Raw genomic sequence first — 21,688 nt, 5'->3', positions numbered from 1 at the left:
AATATTTATATAATTTTCATGTTGGCTCTCCCTCTTTGCTTTCTCTTGCTCACTTGATGATGACGACGACGATCACTTGCCCCCTTTTTTTTACAATAAAAAAAATCACAAAATGAATAAAATAAACTAAACCTCATCAGCCCAATCACCAAGCACCACTTTTTAATTTGATTCCAAAGGCTGCAATGACAGTCTGTTTTGGCTTTTTGTACTTCTGATGATTCTTGAACTCTTTTTTATCACCCCGTTTCCTGCTCCCGTTTCCTGCTTTACTCCTTAGGTTAATTTTAGCTATTCTTTTTTTGGTTTTATATCCGATTTAGAAATCTGGCTTTCTTGTGTTTTCTCTCTCTTTTAGTACATAAAATTTTTTTTATGGTGTTTGGAAAACTGTGATCTGATATGCTCTTCAGATGCTGCTTCTGCCACTGGGTTTAGTTATTTTTTTGGATCCATGATCTGGGTTTGCTTTGTTTATGTTTCAGGTTTCTTGGTTAAGTGTCACTGTTGAGTGGATTTTGGGATTTTTATTTTGTTTTCTGGGAAAAAAATGAGTGGAGCTGTGCTTGTAGCTGTTGCTGCAGCTATTGGTAACTTGTTGCAAGGATGGGATAATGCTACCATTGCAGGTGAATTCACTGCTTTCATGAATTGGTATATGCATCTAGTTCAAGTTCACCATAGTTCAAATTAATATGATAGCTTTCATATGTCAAAGATCCATGGTGAATTTGAGTTCCTTATTGAATTGATGGGGTTTTTTGCTCCTTTTCCCTACTTGGATATAGATGGTATTTTTCCATCTCTTTGGATTTGATTAATTGGTTATCATCTTTGGTTTAATGAACTGCTGCTATATGTATATAGTTCGGCATCGAAAATTCGGTCTTTTGGACTAAAATGATAGCTTTCATAAGTCGAAGATGTATGTTGAATTCGAGTTTTTGATCTTTTTTTCCTTTCCTCCATGATTAGTATATACATTCCTCTACTTAAATCTTAAAGCTGTTTTTCCATCTCTTTAGATTAATTAATTGGCTATCATCGGTTTCATGAAACCGGTATATGTATGTAGTTCGAAATTGAAAATTCAGTCTTTTGGACTAATTAGATCTATCGTGATTTTGAGTCGATGATCGAATTGGATTGATAGAGGGTTCTTTCCTGAATGATTAACATATGTAGTTCCTGTGTTTTCCTGTCTCTTTTGATTGACTAGTTTGTTATCCTCATTGGTTTCATGTACTACTATATATATTATGTAGTTCGATACCGAAAATTGAGTCTTTTGGACTAAGATAATAGCTTTTATCTGTCAAAGATCCATGGTAAATTCGAGTTGATGACTAATTGGATTGATGGGGTTCTTCTTTACTTCTATGTAAAGGGTGTTTTCCTATCTCTTTAGATTGATTAATTAGTTATGCTCTGTGTTTCGCGTTGCAGGCGCTGTTGTATACGTAAAGAGAGAGTTTAAATTGGAAAGCGAACCGACTATAGAAGGTCTGATTGTAGCCATGTCTCTTATCGGAGCCACATGCATTACTACATGCTCAGGAGGAATATCGGACTGGCTAGGCCGCCGCCCGATGCTAATAATCTCGTCCGTTCTTTATTGTCTTAGTGGTCTTGTAATGTTCTGGTCTCCCAATGTTTATATCTTGATATTGGCAAGACTTTTGGATGGGTTTGGGGTCGGTTTATCAGTAACTCTGGTCCCGGTTTATATATCCGAAACCGCACCGCCCGAAATAAGGGGATTGTTGAATACCCTCCCGCAGTTTACTGGTTCTATTGGAATGTTTTTGTCATATTGCATGGTTTTTGGAATGTCATTAACGGACTTACCGAATTGGAGGATGATGCTTGGAGTTCTTTCTATTCCATCTCTTATATATTTTGCATTAACTGTTTTCTTCTTGCCCGAGTCGCCAAGATGGCTCGTAAGTAAAGGGCGAATGAGTGAGGCGAAAAAAGTTTTGCAGAGACTACGCGGCAGGGAAGATGTTTCTGGTTAGTTATCCGCTGTCGCTCTTTTCTTAGTAATGATGAATCTTGCGGACGGTACTGATATTATTTGAAATGAACAGGTGAGATGGCATTGCTAGTCGAGGGACTTGGTGTTGGTGGTGAAACATTGATAGAGGAATACATAATTGGTCCGGCCAATGAGGACATCGAAGACCAAGATATATCTGATGATAAAGATCAAATCAAGTTATATGGATCCGAACAAGGTCTTTCCTGGGTGGCCAGACCTGTCACTGGACAGAGTACTCTAGGTGCTGTGTCTCGGCATGGAAGCTTAGCTTCTCAGAGTGCTCTTGGTCTTGTGGATCCTCTTGTTACCCTCTTTGGAAGTGTCCATGAGAAAGTTCCGGAAACAGGAAGTATGCGTAGCGCCCTTTTTCCGCACTTTGGTAGCATGTTCAGCGTTGGAGGTAATCAAGCTAGAAACGAAGACTGGGATGACGACATTGTTCCTAGAGAGGGTGAGGATTACCAATCTGATGGTGCTGATGGCGATTCTGATGACAATTTGCACAGTCCTTTGATTTCCCGGCAAACAACCAGTTTGGACAAGGACATAGTTCCAGCTGCCCATGGAACTCTTACAAGCCTAAGACATGGTAGTCTAATGCAATCAACTACCGGAGAACAAGTTGGTAGCATGGGTATCGGTGGTGGTTGGCAGATAGCATGGCAATTGTCTGGAAAAGAAGGTCCGGATGGGAAAAAGCAAGGCGGATTTAAAAAGAATTTATTTACACCCATCGGGTACACCTGGATCGATGCGTGGATCACTAGTTTCTCTTCCTGGTGCTGAAGCCCCTGAAGACAGCGAGTACGTCCAAGCTTCTGCGCTGGTGAGTGAGCCGGCTCTTTATTCCACTGAGCTTATGAAGCAACATCCACTTGGACCGGCTATGGTTCATCCGGCTGAAGCTGCAAAGGGACCAAGTTGGAAGGATCTCTTTGAACCGGGAGTCAAGCACGCTTTAGCAGTAGGGGTCGGAATTCAATTACTTCAGCAGGTATGTAGAGAACCTAACCATAATCATCCTTCTCTCTTCAAACAATAGTCTGAGGTTATTGAGGATCGTTCTTTATTCCTTCCTTTTCAAAATGCAGTTTTCCGGTATAAATGGAGTGCTATACTATACTCCCCAAATTCTTGAGCAGGCAGGAGTCGGAGTTCTTCTTTCGAACTTGGGCATCAGTTCATCTTCTGCATCTCTGCTTATCAGTGGAATTACGACCCTGTTGATGCTTCCGAGTATTGCCGTTGCTATGCGGCTTATGGATGTTGCTGGTAGAAGGTATGTTTTGTTCCTTTTTTGGGTTTCACAGCTGCTACTTTGTGATGTCATTATCCGATACCATGCCAAATTGCCTATATTGCAGAAGTTAGTTTAATTTGAAGTTGTGAAGAAATTCAACATTGACATGCAGATTCGTAACTTGATCTGTTCTCATTGGTAAATCATTGTTGCAGGAGTTTGCTGCTCACCACAATCCCGGTCCTGATAACATCTCTTGTCATCTAGTCATCGGAAGTGTTGTGGAAATGGGGAATGTTGCGCAGCAGCAATCTCGACCGTTAGTGTCGTGCTATACTTCTGTTTCTTCGTCATGGGATTCGGGCCGATCCCTAACATACTCTGTGCCGAGATCTTCCCGACACGGGTTCGTGGCCTATGCATCGCTATATGTGCCCTTACATTCTGGATTTGCGACATCATCGTCACTTATTCACTCCCGGTGCTGCTCAAATCGATAGGCTTAGCTGGTGTCTTCGGCATGTACGCAGTAGTATGTGCTATCATGGGTGTTTGTGTTCTTAAAAGTACCCGAAACCAAAGGCATGCCCCTTGAAGTCATTATAGAGTTCTTTTCCGTTGGTGCAAAGCAAGCTTCAGCTGCCAAGAACAACTGAGTTTGGCTAAAGATTTGATGGATATTTTTGAAAGTTTTGACGACTGGTGTTCAAATTTATTGTCAAAGAAGGCAGTTTGATTTATGTAGAAAAGGATCTTAAAAGTACTTTATTATTTGCTATTTGTTATATTTTTCTAAATCACATTTAAAGTTGAAAAAAAAATCTAAAACTCTCTTAGCATAATTTTAAATTCTCTTTTTTTTCTTCTTAAAATACGCGTATATGACACTCGCCATCAATACGTAACATGTGTATCCGACACTCACGGGATGTAACCTGCTAACTGGACAACGGTTGATCTCGAAAAGTTAATGTACCTAAACATAAGCAAATTTGTAAAACGATCACGGCCACCACGGCACTCGTCCACCGGAATCTCCACAACTATACGTCATCAAATTGATTCAACATAGAATTCACTAACATCATATGCAATCTTAATAATCAGAAGCATGATGTTCCCATTCCATTCATGAAGTGGTAGCAAACAATTACAACTATAGTTCAAAAGACCAGCTAGGCCTAGGCTTGAGTTCTCGTATGCATAACAATAATCAAGTTTAAAGTGAGAATCCACCAGCTAAGCTCAGTGTTAACAATAAAAAAAAATTAATTTCTAATAGCTACTGCTCTGTGTTGATTGCTTTTGTCCTTCTATGGTATTCTGAAAATAAATATATTCGTCCCGGGAAGGGTTTAGATTCTGTAATATCGGAGATCTCATCGATCGCAATGATCGACGAGATGGCAATACTAAGTCAAAAGTAGAAGTTTGCATGGCTTATTTCAGTCGAATATCCTCTCCCCTGTGAGAATAGCCAGATATGAAAGAACTAAATACGCAGAGCAATCCGGGAATGAAAAATACTGCCCTCCAGCTTCTGGACTAGAAAGATCCGAATATTCAGCTTTAGCAGCTTCGAGAAGCTTTCCGGTCATCGACCCCAATGATCCCAGCTAGAGTACCAGCTGTGTTAGAGACACCCATTACAATTCCAGCGTATTTGGTGCAATATCCTATGATTCACTGCAAACCCAGCCCTACCAAGTGCCAAGAAACCAAGAGCCACAGAAGAACAGAAAACGGCTCCACCAGATGTTCTGAAGATCGGAAGGGCTATCAGTGCAAGAGAAGAGACTATAAATCCTACAGTGTTCAAGAACTTCCTAGTTTTAGTCACAGACATTATTCTTTTGGTGATCAAGTGGTCAGCACAACCCCGCCGATATTCGAATATGAACATGTTGAAATAGGGCATCATCTTTGCAAAACCCATTTCCTGAAGACTGAGTTCGAGGCCCAGCTCGAAGTATGTGGGAAGCCAGTTCATTAATACATAGAGAGCATAGTGGAATGTGAAATTATTTACCACTATTGCCCAAACTGGTCCACTGACTAAAATCCTCTTCCACGGGATTTTGGAAGTTCTCACGGTAGCCGCCGGTCCATTCTCCACTTTTACCTTCTGACTTGCTTTGGTAGGTAACACGGATTCTCCAAAACTAGAGGCAGTGGCTTTCTGATGCTCGGATCGTGGGGGATCAGTTGAATATTTAAACCAGAGGAAAGACCACATGACACCTAATGCTGCTTCTGCAAGAAATACAGATTGGGGACCTCTGAACTTCACCAAGCTCGGAAGGACAAGCATTCCCATAGCCGCACCTAGGTACATCCCGGAAGTAGTAAGTGAAACAGATCTTGACCTCTCATGTGGTGGAACCCACTGTGCTAGGACAGTGTGGATAGAAGGGAAGATGAAGCCTTGTGCCACACCTACAAGCAAGCGAGCAACGACCAAGACTGTGACTCTATTGGGATCTAGTGGAACCAAAAAACAAGTCGATGACCATAATACGAATGAGAGAAGAAGAACCCTCCTTCCTCCGATCTTTTGAGCCAACCATCCTCCAGGCACCTGAGAACAAGCATAAACATAATAGAATGTGGAAAGTATTGCGCCTTTGCTTGATTGTTTAATCCCACCAGCATCGGCCGCAACCGTGTATGCTATGGAGAAGCCCACACGTTCAATGTAGCATACACATGTGCTGACAAAGGTTAAAATTACTATTAAATATCGCTTTGGGAATTTCATCCACTTCATGATTCATCTACTCTATATAGTAATCTATTCTGTTAACTGTTCAAACAGATTGACTATATAGCAGCTTAGACTTCCGATCTGTATTAGCAAGCATTTCATCACAAGACAGCAGTTTCGTCGTCACTGTCTCGTACCTTTAACATATCCGCAAAGCCTGGATGGAAAAATATCATGCAAATGTTAAAAATGCAAGAAAAAGGTATAAAAATGCAGGAAAAAGGTATCATCAAATTAGCTTGCTAAAGCCAAATGTTAAGTAGACATCAGTTAAGAAGGAATCCATGCTTAATTTGTATTATTAGTGAAATTTTAAGTCAACCCTCTAGTGATTGCTTGATTCTATCAATACGATTCACTAACTTGACTTCTTATGGATGGATAACACGTGAAAACGGTCCAAGATATTGGATGAAAAATATTGGACCAAAAAGGAGTTTCCCCAGAACATCTCATCCAAAACATTGAACCCACAAATGGAAAAAGGGATGGAACTAGCATCCAAATTTAGACACAAAATTTAAGTGAATGCCTTATTGACAAAAGCCAAACATGAAAATATCGGTTAACAGATTGTTGCGGCACGTCAAATTTTGCTACGAGAGACTGTTAATGTGAGCATGAAGTAAAATTTGGACTCTATCCTTAGCTGCATCCAGATGATAATCAACAAGGAATGCAATATAAGAAAATCTCAAACTAATAATAGTGAAGTGTTAAAAAATGGGGGAGGAATATATTCAATCACTCACTTCTGTGCCTAAGGATCAAAAGAAGTTTACTTATAAACTCATTGAAACCAGATCTGATAATATGCTTAGTGAATTCTCCGATAAAAGCATTATCAGATGTAAAGATGAGGTTTTTCACAAGTCAAAACATCAAACCAATGGACCAGCATTTGCAATTTCATGACACCATGATATTTCACCATTGAAATGGGGTTGCCATTTTAATGAATATCTTTATAAAGTGCATCAATTGAATAATTTTGGCCATTTTATATCAAATATCGACCAGATGAATGAACTGATCCTTCCCAGAGCTAACAAATTCAAGAACAATACACACATTCAAGAGATGTACTACAAGAAGAAACTATGATCTCGGATCTCATCATATTAAAGGGGATCAAAGAGCTGAGTTTCAGTTGAAAATTACCCACGGGCCGACTTAAGAAACCCAAAAGATCTTTTCAACAAACAATCAAACATTTTTTAAGAAATGGAATTAATTGGGGAATATCAACAAACAGAAAGAAGACAAAATGGACAATACTAATGAAGCGGACCAAATTGAGACGAAAAAAGAGAGACCCAGAGTGCAGAAACAGGTTAAAAACATACCTTGAAAATTTGGGTCTCATTGGAATTTCATGGAAGAATCAAAGTGCATTGTTGGAAAGAAAAACCCTAATGGGGGGGGGGGGAGCGAGAGAGAGATGGTAAGTCAACGTGGTGAAACGAATTTGTCCTGCTGAAAACTTACCGAATTCTAAACTTCACGTGTTCGTTCTCTCTCGCAGAATGCGATGCAATTCTCTACTGACAATTTGCATTCAATATTTAAAAAAACAAATAAAATAATTGGGTTATTTTTGGCCCATTACCCTGACAGACAAATTAATTGACCCAATAGGCCAATAGTTTTTTTTAATATACAACAAGTGTTACAGTAAAACACCAACCCGTCATATTGAAATGATGAGTTGAGTAAAAAAATATTTTTTTAATGGTTCTTGGTCTGTGGGCCTCACATGAATCAATGTTTAATATATTTTTCAAAGTTTGTCACGTTGAGTTGACGAGTCTTGTTTAAAGTTAATTTTTTTAATTCAATAATTATTTTAAAATTTGAAAAAATAAAAAATAAGTAATTCATCACTTCTACGTGATGAATTTGTGTTGAATTTAAAAAAAAAACTAATCGTTTATAGCTATTATGCAACAAGCAACTACAACGATAAGATATCAAAGGTCAAGGAGAAACTATTCACCTCAAGCTCACAAGTTCGATGGAATTTTTGAAAAATATAGCTATTGGATTTGAGGTTATAAATATGGGTTTGGAATTTAAGATTTTATTATGTATTGTTAAGCAAAAAATTGAGAAAAATCCACAGTTTTTTTGAATAATTCCCGAAAAATGTCTACTCGAGATAAAATATTACGCCTTGATGATGTCCATATTTCTTCGGTTGAACTCTGTCCGGAAGAATAATAGGGCATTCGTCAACAAGGAATGACACTAAGAGATCTGCATCAACGGATTATTATATATCTACAACAATCCAGGTTGTATCCAACCACATTTCTGTGTAGTTTTAAGGTGAATTCGACATTGATTTCGACTCTGATTGAACATTAACTTGACCTACATTGAAAGATGTCACTTATCAACTTTGTGTTCCAGTTAATGGGTGGACATTAGTAAGGCAGAACGATTTCAACTGATTCCTTATTGTTCACCAAGTTTCGGGAAATATACCATCACCAGAAGTCTTAGAGGGGCATTGGAGACGAATCACTTAGTTGGAGTTTGAATTTAATGTGACTAATGACTCTACTGAGGAGGAGGTCATATTTGCAGCCCGAGCGTATCTTCTCCAATTTATTGGAAGAATATTATTACTAGATAAATATGGTAACTTGACCTACATTCAATATCTTCTGATATTAGAGAATTTTTATGAGTGTTGTAACACTATTTGGGGCTCGATCATTTTGACATTTTTATTCAAGGAACTTTGCAAGGTTACAATTGTTGAAAGGGGTGAAAAATCGATGTTGTTGGTTGTCTAATCTTGCTACAGTCTTGGGCGTGGTACCAGTTCCTTTTTTACGCCAATTACATCAACCTCGTTGAGTTTCCTTTGGTTGGAAGGTAATTTTTTAACTTTAATTTTTTATTAATTTTTTAAATTAATTTTTTTCTTTATTTTTATTTTTCTTTATTATATTATTTAGATGGCGACAATAAATTACCGAGACCAAGTTGTCAGGTGCAAATAAGAAAGATTTACGAATAACGATTGATATCGCCTGTCGACATGCGGTATATTACTAACTTCTATATTTTTATACTAATTTTTTATTTATACTAACTTTATAATTAATGTTTACAATTTTCTTAGATTTCATATTGTGACGATGAGATCCAAAGGTTATTGCCATAGGGATTTTTTTAAAGTGTCAAAGTTGTGGTGTACTGTTACGCCTTTGCTACACTTTGTGATTGTTGAGATGCACGCCGTAGATAGAGTGTTACAATATTTTGCATCTCATCTACCAATTCCTACACAAATATTTGATATGGACGCGCTCCTTAGAATTAATACACGTGGGAAACATAAAGATAATTGACCGAGGAAGCATGTTGTATACATTCAATAATAGAATGAGACGCGCTCCTTAGAATTAATACACGTGGGAAACATAAATAATTGACCGAGGAAGCATGTTGTATACATTCAATAATAGAATGATTTATATGTCTTATGTGTTCGAAATTATAACTGCAGAACTTGATTTCGACATTACTCCATACCTCTGAAATTATGAAATAAATGGGAACTATTTAACAACACCGGAAGAGAGGGAACAATGAGAACAAATGGTCGAGTTCGTAAAGGGCAAGAAAACATCATCATCAACATCTTCATTTACTTATACTTCTTTGAGTATTTTGCATCTTAGACGAGTTATGGTTTTTATCCTCCAAATCATGATTTAATTGAGAGTCAGTCAAATTCAGTTGGAGGTTCTTGGGGATATAATGCAAAGCACTCAAACATCTTCGACTGAACATGAGGGTGAAGGTGACTGATATCATATTATATATGGTCAACAAGGTACTGATTTCAGTACTAAGTTGAGTCGATGACGACAATGATGGGATCAAATACCTTAAGTACTCCACCACCGTATTTTGAATTTGGATCTCAAAGTGGAGTGATGTTCAATACACCCTCCTGTTCAACAAACAAACGAAGACGACCAAGGCGGATGACCACGACGTACTCGACGAGCCCCGCGCCATTATCATTCGACCACTCATCGACATGTTAAGAATTATGAAATATAAATAAATTTTATTATGCATTGTCTTAGTTTGTAGGAAATTTTATTATTCTTTTGTAATTAAATTATTTTGTATTTTTTAGTAAATTTAAAATTATTTTTTAAATTAAATTTAACAAAACACGTCACGTCGAGGTGACGAGCTTCAACATTTAAATTTTTTAAAATTCAAAAGTTGTTCGTTCCCTACGATTATTTTATTTTTAAGTTCTAGAATAACTCTTCACTTCGACGTGATAAATTCTTGTCTTTTTCAACTTTTATTTTTTAAATTTTTTATCAATTTAAAAATAAAATACTTCCCAAGGGACTCGTCACCTCAATTTGACGAGTTTTGAGAAATGTATTATAATATTGGCCTACAAGGGGCCCATAGACTTGAGACCATTAAAAAATATTTTTTTAACTCTTCACCTCGACGTGATGAATTCGTGATTCACTGTAGCATTTGCGGTAGATTGCAAAATAAATTCTCGACTGACCTATTGGGTCAATTAATTTACCCGCAATTAATTTATCAACATGGGGTAATGGCAAAAAAAAAACAATAATTGGTAACATGTCTTAATTTAACCTATTTAGATAAACCAAATCTGATTTTGATTTTTTTTAATTTACCAAATTAAAAGATATTTGATTATTGTTACATAAATACCACAAATCATTTTAATATCCAAATTTTAATGTTTATTACTTTTAAATAATTATATTTTGACACACTAAAAAGTATAGTTCTTAAAAATCAAACATCGTGATTTTTTTAATGTGAATAGTGAGAGGTGAATTTTTTAGAATAAAATGTATATATTATATCTAAAGGCAAAAAATTTTACATCTTTAAGAGAATCCATCAAAAAACAAGACACTCACTCTCCAATTCCCCAATTTATACACAAACGAGAATCAAGTCTTTCTCCCCATTTCTTATAAATCTTAGTTTTTATAACCTCCCTAATAAACGAACAATAACATCATAAAGACACACTCACATTTCTCTCTATCCAAACAAAGTAAATGAACGCATTCCAGACAAGTTTAAATATGGCGGCAATAATGGACTTTCTACACGCATGAGAGCAACCCCAGGCAACTTCCCCCTAATCTAATACCGAATGATTAATACCATACATGGCAAGGATGGTCGTCCAAATTTCAACTGAAAATGGGTTTCAACCGCACCACGATAGAGGGCAATCACTAGAAACATTCATTCCCATACATAATAGGCTGTTCCAAGTTGGTAGCCTACTGAGGAACTGTTGATAAATCGGGCAAAGTAAACGAAAATACACAAGAATTTTAACGAGGTTCAGCAATGTGCTTACGTCTTCGGTGTCTAGGCGGCGCTAGAAAATTTTATTCAATTCTCATAGGTTTAGGTTACATCTCTATTTATAATAGAAAACTCTGGTACATTTATCAGTCATACCTTACAGGAACGCAATCCACATAGTGATAGCATGCCTCGGAACATGCCGCGGAAACTAAACTAGTCTTTGACGCATAACTTTCTCCTTTTTTGCCCTAGTTTCCTCCCAAATCTTTCGCACTCAGATAGCATCAGAATCTTCATCCCTTCAAAAGCAGTAGCTGCCTCATCTCGAAAGGAAAGGATTCTCCTCAAGCTCCAGCTTATCATTCCTCTCGACTAAAAGTTCCAAACATCGTCGTCTTTTATAACATAAGCTTTGACCCCTGTAACCCACAACGAGCTCTCCATCACAAGCAGTTTCCTCAGCAATTGAAAGAAGCAAGCTTTGGTCTGGCTTGCCAAGTCCTTCGCATAATCTTTTGTGAAGCAACTTAGAGATGATTACAAGATAATATATGTTCAAAATCCTTATTAAACATACTTTTTTTTTAAATAATATGAAATGATTGTATTCTTATTAAATTTTAGTTATCCAAACTTTTTATTGGATTAATTTCAAAATACCAATGAAGCATTGATATATAGAATATATCATTCTCTAATTCTAACTACGAGTGTAAGTAAGTAAAAGAATTTTTCCTTGAATTTTTTTAAATATTTTGAAGATTAATTTTTAAAAATAAAATAAAAATAATTTGAACATTAGGATTAGATTTTAATTTATTTTAGAGTGTATGTCAAAAAAATAATATTATGTATGATTAATTGAGTATATTAGAATTTATACACTTAACCATTAATTTTTGAATATGTCAAATCATTAATTCCATTTTTAATATATAATTTTTTTGAATCTTGTATTTCAAATATAGTATCTAATAAAGAAAATAAAATATATAGTTTATTTTATTTTTTTAAAGCGGTTTGTCATTAAAATGGAACAAAAACTTAAATTTGGTAATAATTTGAAAAGAATAGTTGAGTGACCAAAATAGAACCGAAAAATAATGAGTGACTAAATATGTAGTTTAAACTTTATATTTTTAAATATTGTTGAAAACATTTTGTGTTTCGATATAACAAATTAAGATTAAATGAATTTTAAGATTTTACAAAGATTTTCTAAGTATATTAGATTTAATTAATCGAATATCAAATTATTACTCCAAGTCTTTCAAGTTCAAATTCAAACCTTACTAAATGCGTAAAATTGTGTTTTATACTTAATATATTTTTGAAACAATTTTCACAAAGTATTTTGAACCAAAATCAAGCCTAAAATCAATTTTTCAGAGTGATGCACCGATGCACCAATCCATGCATCGATGCACCATGAATTAAATTGAATTGCATTTCATGCATTGATGCATTGAGGATTTTATGAAAACATCGAATGCATTTGATGCATCGATGCATCAGCCATGCATCGATGCACTCTGACTATTTTGAAACATCGAATTCACTTGATGCTTCGATGCACTAAGGGTCCAACGATCAAAATATTTGAATTTTACACTGATGCACCGATGCACCATGGGTATGCATCGATGCACTGACGCTCCCAACTGAATTTATTAATTGTTTTCACACTTAAATGGCTCTATTGACTCCACAAGCATCCCAACGTTCAGAATCATTTGAAGGTGTATTAAACAAGTTCTGAAGCCATAATCAATAACAAGAAAGAAATCATAGAGAAACAAGAGAAAGCATCAAACATCAAATTTGTGCAATTCAAGCAAAATTTCCTTTAAATTCATTTTGCTTCAAGAACACAATTTGTGCTCAATTGTAATATCTTTGAGTGTTCTTATCTTGTTCTAGAATTATGCAAACAATCTACCTTGTGAGGATTTCCTTGTAAGTTTGCAAATTTGTATTTCTCTTTGAAAAAGAGTATGCTCAAGAATTGGGGTATAATTCTTGAGGGAGTTGTAAGGTTACTCTTTGTCCTCAAAAGAAAGAACAAATTAGTGAATTTGTTGGAAAATCCTTAGTGTGGATAGCTATGGTAGTGGACGTAGACTTTGGTTGAGAAAGTCGAATCACTCTAAATCGCTGCGCATTTACTTTCAATTTTCTGCATAGCTTCCACCGAAATTTTTAATTGTCAATTCACCCCCCTCTTGGCTAATTTCATCGATCGATTAACTCAACAATTGGTATCAGAGCCTCACTCATTTGAAGGTTTAACCACCTCTTGAGTCGATTCGGGAAGAGTTAAATCGATAAAGATGGCATCCACTTCCGGTTCATTCTCCATGGAAGAGTCCAGACCAATTGACGTGCCTCCACACTTTAACGGGACAAATTATCGTCGTTGGAAAAGGTTTATGATGATCTTTATCCAAGCATTTGATATGGAAGCTTGGATGATAATCGAGAAAGGATATTTCTCTCCTACGAAGAAGGCAAAGAAGTGGAGTGATCAAGAACGGAAGAAAGCTCAACAAAACACAAAGGCTATGCACATGTTATGTTGTGCAATTGATCCTAATGTATACGAAGGAGTTTCTTCTTGTTCAAGTGCCAAGGAAATGTAGGATAAGCTTGGAGATCTATGGAGACAAGGAAGAAGAAGAACCAATAAAGGTGATGTCTCTATTAGCTCTCACAGAGCCAAAGGTATCTTCTAACTCAAATAAATTAAATTCAAATCTTTTAATGAGTTACAAGATGCTTATGATGATTATTTTCGGAGTTTGAGACCATGAACTCCAAATATAGGAATTTGATTTCTAAACTTATAGCTAAAAATGATCTTCTTTTGAAAGCTAAAACAGACTTGGAAAAACAAAATGAAATGTTGAAAAAGGAGTTAGAGCTTTCAAAACTAAAATCTGAAAACTTTGAAAAAGAAAATTTCAAATTAAACAAACTTTTTCTAGAAACGAAAATGGATTTTGAAAATGAAAATGAACTCTTGAAGAAGGATTTAGAACTTTCAAAAATGAAATTTGAAAATATGAAAAAGAAAATTTTAATTTGAAAGTTAAGCTTGAATGCTTAACAAAAGAAAAATAGATCATTTTAAATAATTCATCTAGTTTAATAATGACAATATGTTCACATTGTCATTATCATGGTCATAAGGAACATACTTGTCCTTTAAGAAGGAAAAAAGTTTAAAATTAGACAATTATGGGTTCCAAAAGGAACAAGGGGCATTGAAATTAACATTCACATATCCAAAGCAATTTGGATACCAAAATCTACTTAAATGTCTCTTGTAGGTGTGTGGGAGCAATGGTGATGAAGATGATGATATTCAAGATGCTCTTGCCACACATGAAAAAGAAATGGGTAACTCTAAACTTAATATAATTATTCTATTTGGTTGTTCATTTAGTTTATGCATGCATGAGGTTTTAAATATTGAATAATTATGTTTTATCTCATGTATGTTGAAAAATATTGTATGATGAGCATTGTAATTTTTGGTAATGTTTTATAAACTCTAATTAATCATATTAAATTTTGGTCAAAATTGTTTTTAAAATATAATTGATATCTCTTTAACAATTGATATCGATTTTTCATGAACTTTGGTTTTGCAAAATTTTGACCTTAAATTTTTCTTAATGTTTATGCATAGATTTTTCTTTAAATATTATAAAGTTTTAATGCATAACATTTTCAAAAACTTTATGCATGTGCTCTTAATCTCAATAATCAACATTGCATAATGTTTTGTACGTGAATGGATTAAAGCATAATCCGAATAGGTGAATTTGACAAAAGATACACAATGTCTTATTTTTGAACTAAGTGTTTGCAAAATTGATTGACATTGCATCTACTTTGATTATGCTTATTGGTCATAGAATAAGAAACATTTATATGGTGCATATAGATTCCATTGATATGACTAATTTATGCCTAGTTGCTAAGGATGAGCATGATAGTTGGTTATGGCATAGGAGACTGGGACATGCTAGTATGAGTGTTTTGCAACGACTAATTCAAGGAAATTTAGTTCGAGGGTTGCCTAAGCTTAAATTTGATAATGATAAAATCTGTGATGCTTGTGTTAAAGGAAAACAAAAGCGAATTTCTTTTAAATCCATTAATGATGTATCAACTAGTAGAGTATTACAATTGATCTATATAGATCTTTTTGGGCCAACTAGAACTACTAGCTTGGGTGGAAAACAATATGCATTTGTCTTGGTAGATGACTATTCTAGATATACTTGGGTTCTATTCTTAATTACTAAAGATGAAGCATTAGAAAAATTCATCACGTTTTCAAAAGTAATCCAAAACGAAAAAGGTTACTCTATAACTAGTGTTAGGAGTGATCATGGAACTGAATTTGAAAATCTTGGATTTACTGATTTTTGTAATTCTAATGGTATTAGTCATAATTTTCAGCACCTAGAACCCCTCAACAAAATGGAGTTGTTGAGAGGAAAAATCGAACTTTAGAAGAAATGGCTAGAACCATGTTCTGTGAAATCAATTTGCCAAAATATTTTTGGGCGGAAGCCACAAATACCGCTTGTTATGTTGTAAATCGAGTAATGATTAGGTCAATCTTAAAGAAAACTCCATATGAAATTTTCAAAAATAAAAAGCCTAACATTAGCTATTTTCATCTTTTTGGATGTAAATGTTTTGTTTTAAACAACGATAAAGACAATTTTGGCAAATTTGATGCTAAAAGTGATGAAGGAATTTTTATGGGTTATTCCTTAAATTATAAAGCTTATCGAGTATTTAATAAAAGAACTTTAGTTGTAGAAGAGTCTATACATGTTGTTTTTTATGATAATCCCCTTCCGAGGAAGGATTCTTGTTTGAATGATGATGTAGGTATTATAAATATAAATGACGGTGAACATGACGTTGGAGAACCATTATCAAAGGAAGAAACGAAAGATGAGGAAACTCAAGATCCTCTCGAGAATCCAATCATTGAAGAAAGGGAAGTATCTTACCCAAGAGATTACAACTATGTCAAGGATGGTGAGATTATAGGTGATCCATCAAAAGGGGTAATAACTCGATCTTCTCTTAGAAATATTTGTAATTATATTGCATTTATCTCATGCATAGAGCCTAAGAATATTAAAGAAGCATTAAAAGATGAACATTGGATTATGGCTATGCAAGAAGAGTTAAATCAATTTGAGAGAAGTAAAGTATAGACATTAGTTGAAAGGCCTAGTAATAAATCTACTATAGGTACTAGATGGGTGTTTAGGAATAAGCTTGATGAAAGTGGTAATATAGTGAGAAAAAAGGCTAGACTTGTTGCTCAAGGCTATACTCAAGAAGAAGGCATAGATTATGATGAAACATACGCTCTCGTAGCTAGGATGGAAGCAATTAGAATGTTATTAGCATTTGCATGTTTTCATGAATTTAAATTAGATCAAATGGATGTTAAAAGTGCATTTTTAAATGGTTTTATAAAGGAAGAAGTGTATGTGGAACAACCTCCAGATTTTGAAGATTTAAAATTTCCAAATCATGTTCTTAAATTGACAAAAGCACTTTATGGTTTAAAACAAGCTTCTAGAGCTTGGTATGAAAGATTGTCAAATTTTTTAATTGAAAAAAAGTTTTTCAAAAGGGAAGATTGACACTACATTGTTTTTAAAGCATAAAGGTAAAGATTTATTAGTAGTTCAAATTTATGTTGATGATATAATATTTGGTTCTACTAATGACTTTCTTTGCCAAGAATTTTCTAAGCTAATGCAAAGTGAATTCAAATGAGCATGATGGGGGAGCTCTCATTTTTCTTGGGACTCCAAATCAAGCAAAGAAAAGATGACATCTTCATCAATCAAGCTAAGTACGTCAAAGATATGCTCAAGAAGTTTGGACTGGAAAATGGGAAGCCACATAACACTCTCCAATGAGCTCATCGACAAAGCTTGACATAGATGAAGGAGGTCAATGTGTGGATGTTAAATTATATAGGTCAATGATTGGTTCTCTTTTATTTATCTAACTGCAAGTAGACTGGACATTATGTTTAGTGTTTGCTTATGTGCTAGATTTCAATCATGCCCTAAGGAATCACATTTACTAGTTGTTAAGAGGATCTTTAGATACCTTAAGGACACTCCTAGTTTAGGACTTTGGTATCCTAGAGACTCTAGCTTTAGCTTGCATGCCTTCTCTGATGTGGATTATGGAGGATGCAAATTAGATAGGAAAAGCACCTCCGACACTTTCCAATTCCTTGAAAATATGTTGATTTCTTGGTTTTCAAAGAAACAAAATTGTGTCGTATTATCCACCACTGAAGCATAATATATTTCAGCCGGTAGTTGTTGTGCACAAGTTTTATGGATGAAACAACAACTTTTTGATTATGGAATTGAAGTAGGTACCATTCCTATCAAGTGTGACAATACTAGTGCTATTTGTCTCACTAAAAATCTCATCCAACACTCTAGAACTAAGCATATTTAAATTAGACATTACTTCATTAGAGACCATGTCGCTAAGGAAGGTGTAATTCTAGAATTTGTTGATACTTTGCACCAATTAGCGGATACCTTTACAAAACCTTTAGACAAAGAAAGATTTTGGACACTTAGGAGAGAATTAGGTTTAACTGACATATCTTCACTTAGTGTTTAAAATAATTTTAGCACTTTTAAGTATAAATGAAAAATGCTTATAATAATAATTTTTGGTTGCATTCTTTGCTATTAGTTAGGGGGAGTTTATGTTGCTTGATGAGTTACCAATACCACTAGAGCTAATTAATTTAGCATTTTAAGTGTTTGAAACAGTTTTTTTGACATTTTTGTGCTTCATGCATCGATACACTTAACAGTGCATCGATGCATCCCTTTGAATGTGTATTAATTCATCATGTTGATGCACCGATGCACGCCTTGAATGTGCATCGATGCACGGGGTCATGCATCGATGCATCCATCGGGTTTTGGGTTTAAAAGGCTTATTTTCTCATTTGTTTCAAACCCTAAAACTATATCCTCATCAGCCATACGCCCCTCTCACTCTCTAAATCCTCCTTTTGCTCAAAATCAACGTAATTTTGTCGGAATCTTCGAGCTTTTCAACTCCTAATCCTGCTTTAATCATCAAATCGTGCAAAACAACATCACATTCCTCTCAAAATCTAAAATTTTCAAGGTAATATTTCAAAAACTTCTATTTTATTATTATTTTTGATCTTAGGACTAGTTTTTAATTAGTTCTAGGATGAACATTATATCGGGTATTGAATGTTTAATGATTACAAACTAGTTTTTACAGCTAATTTCATCAAAAACCAACAAATTTCAAAGATTTTTCTGATTTTTTCGAAATAAAAAAAATTATTATATCAAAAATCTGAATTTAATTTTTAAATTTGATGTTTTTGATTTAATTATGTTGTTTTCATGAAAACTATACATATTATGATTATTTTCAAATAGTTTTCAAAACCTTGCCCATTAGGATTTGATTTAGCGAACCTTGAATTATTGAGGACTCAATTATGTTTTGGGATTGATTAAATTGCATACATGTGTTTCAAATTGCAGGTTATATTCCTTTTTTCGATTCCTAAACCATGTCTAATCCCAAACGCACTATGACTTCGTCGAGTCATTCTCGTTCAAACCAACCTCCTAATCTCGTTCCTCCTCCATCTTCATCTCTATTAGGATCTTGTTTTAACATGTCTGAGCATCGTAGAGATGAATTGTACTCTAGGTATAGAAATTCTTTTCAAACTTATAGAATCCGGGGAGAGCGTATTCCTTCTCTTCAAGCTATGATAGATATTAACTTTGAATACCTTCCGATTCTTAAAGCTTAGAAGTTTGATAAAATGTTTCAGCTCAAACCTATTGTTTATCAACAGTTAGTCCGCATTTTCTATTCCAATGCGGTATGTATTCAAAACGAAACTCAATGTGGGACTATAGCCATTAGATCATATCTTTTAGGCCAATATATTAATATTGACCCCGCGATTATAGTTTCACGTTTTGGATTAGATGATGATGGGAATGAAACTGTAGATTATCCCTATGTTCCAAACGTTAGTGTTAGTACTTTACGTTCTCATCACGATCGTTTTCTTCATCTGATGATCTCTTGGTGGTTTAGACCATCCGAAGGTAGGTACTCCACTCTTCTAATTAGGGATTTGTGGTGGATGCACTGTCTCAAGAATAAGATCAAAATCAATCTACCCCACATTATCTTCAGTCAACTAGTTGATGTCATAAACATTGTTCCTTCAAAACATGTCGAAACATTAGTTTATGGATGTCTTCTTAGTAACCTCTTTATCAAACTTGGTCTAGACGTCTCTCTTGACAATCCTATCCCACTCCAAAACCAAATCAATCTTACTTCCTTGAAGAAAGTAGATTGGAAACAAGACGAGGAAACCGGTCTTTGGGTATTTCGACCCGGTAAGCAAACCCCGGGAGTTAGCTCTTCACGAGCTGCTCCTAGCTCTTCTCGTGCTCCTCTTCCTCCTCCGGCACTGGCTGTGGACGATGATCCTGAGTTTCAACAGCTTATGCAAGATATCGATGATCACATACCAGACGATGAGCTTGCACTGGAACCAGCACGGCAAGAAGATCAAATGCCAACATTTTTCGAACTTTCTTGGAGTCGTTTGATCTGCGGTTTGCTTCCATGGAGTCTCAGATTACTGAGTTTCAGTGGGAGATACGTGAACGTATGGACGCGCTCACTCTTGAAGTTCGAGCTCATTATCCTCCTCCTCCCGATCCTCCGATAGATTAGACATTTTCTCCATACTTTCTTAGTATTTCAATCTTGGATTGTTTTGATGTTTCTGGATTGTTTGTTTTGAATTGTTAAATGTTTGAATTTGTTATGGTTTGGATTATTGGATTTTGAACTTAATATATATATTTGGTTTGGTTGAATTTTCTTATTTTTTCATCATTAGACATATATGACCAATTATGCCATTTCACATTTGATTATGAATATTGATTATAGAACTAATGGCTAATCTCTCTTTTGATTGTGATCTTAGCAGCTTAAGCTATATATATATATATTTACTCAATTGGCTATGTTTTTCAAAACCTTGTTTAAATTAGTTTTTAAATCTTTTTGATTTAACAAAAAGGGGGAGAAATATTAAGTGTTAAAAAGGAGAAGTGCTATAGTAAGGGGAGTAATTTTTCAAAATTGATTTCAAATTATTAGAAAATCTTAAAATAACACAAATGTTTTGTTATATCAAAAAGGGGGAGATTATTGAAAACATTTTTGTGTTTCGATATAACAAATTAAGATTAAATGAATTTTAAGATTTTACAAATGATTTTCTAAGTATATTCGATTTAATTAATCGATTATCAAATTATTACTCCAAGTCTTTCAAGTTCAAATTCAAACCTTACTAAATGTGTAAAATTGTGTTTTATACTTAATATATTTTTAAAACAATTTTCACAAAGTATTTTGAACCAAAATCAAGCCTAAAATCAATTTTTCAGAGTGATGCACCGATGCACCAATCCATGCATCGATGCACCATGAATTAAATTGAACGTCGAATGCATTTCATGCATCGATGCACATACCATGCATCGATACACTGAGGATTTTATGAAAACATCGAATGCATTTGATGCATCGATGCACCAGCCATGCATCGATGCACTCTGGCTATTTTGAAACATCGAATACACTTGATGCATCGATGCACTCTTAGTGCATCGATGCACTAAGGGTCCAACGGTCAAAATATTTAAATTTTACACTGATGCACCAATGCACCATGGGTATGCATCGATGCACTGACGCTCCCAACTGAATTTATTAATTGTTTTCACACTTAAACGACTCTATTGACTCCACTAAGCATCCCCAACATTCAGAGTCATTTGAAGGTGTATTTAAACAAGTTCTGAAGCCATTGATCAATAACAAGAAAGAAGAAATCATAGAGAATTTTGACTTCTGGTTCCGGCGAACGAATAATCATTGAGTCCTCCTCTTTCCGGACAACACATACAAACAAGAGAGAAAGCATCAAACATCAAGTTTGTGCAATTCAAGCCAAATTTCCTTTCAATATTCATTTTGCTTTCAAGAACACAATTTGTGCTCAATTGTAATTATCTTTGAGTGTTCTTATCTTGTTCTAGAATTGTGCAAACAATCTACCTTGTGAGGATTTCCTTGTAAGTTTGCAAATTTGTATTTCTCTTTGAAA

At 34.9% G+C, this 21,688-nt stretch overlaps 2 pseudogenes; one reads left to right on the top strand and one right to left on the bottom strand.

Annotated features, from left to right (window-relative positions):
• Positions 1 to 550: 550 nt before the first annotated feature.
• LOC120142836 lies at positions 551 to 4,053 on the top strand (annotated as a pseudogene).
• A 435-nt stretch (positions 4,054 to 4,488) lies between these two features.
• LOC120142761 lies at positions 4,489 to 7,533 on the bottom strand (annotated as a pseudogene).
• Between the last annotated feature and the right edge of the window lie 14,155 nt (positions 7,534 to 21,688).

The sequence above is a fragment of the Hibiscus syriacus genome, unplaced genomic scaffold (assembly GCF_006381635.1).
Source record: "Hibiscus syriacus cultivar Baekdansim isolate YM2019G1 unplaced genomic scaffold, ASM638163v2 tig00110831_pilon, whole genome shotgun sequence".
In the NCBI taxonomy this organism is placed as follows: Eukaryota; Viridiplantae; Streptophyta; class Magnoliopsida; order Malvales; family Malvaceae; genus Hibiscus; species Hibiscus syriacus.
The sequence above is the reverse complement of the archived record's forward strand: the minus strand, read 5'-3'. Positions and strand labels throughout refer to the sequence as shown.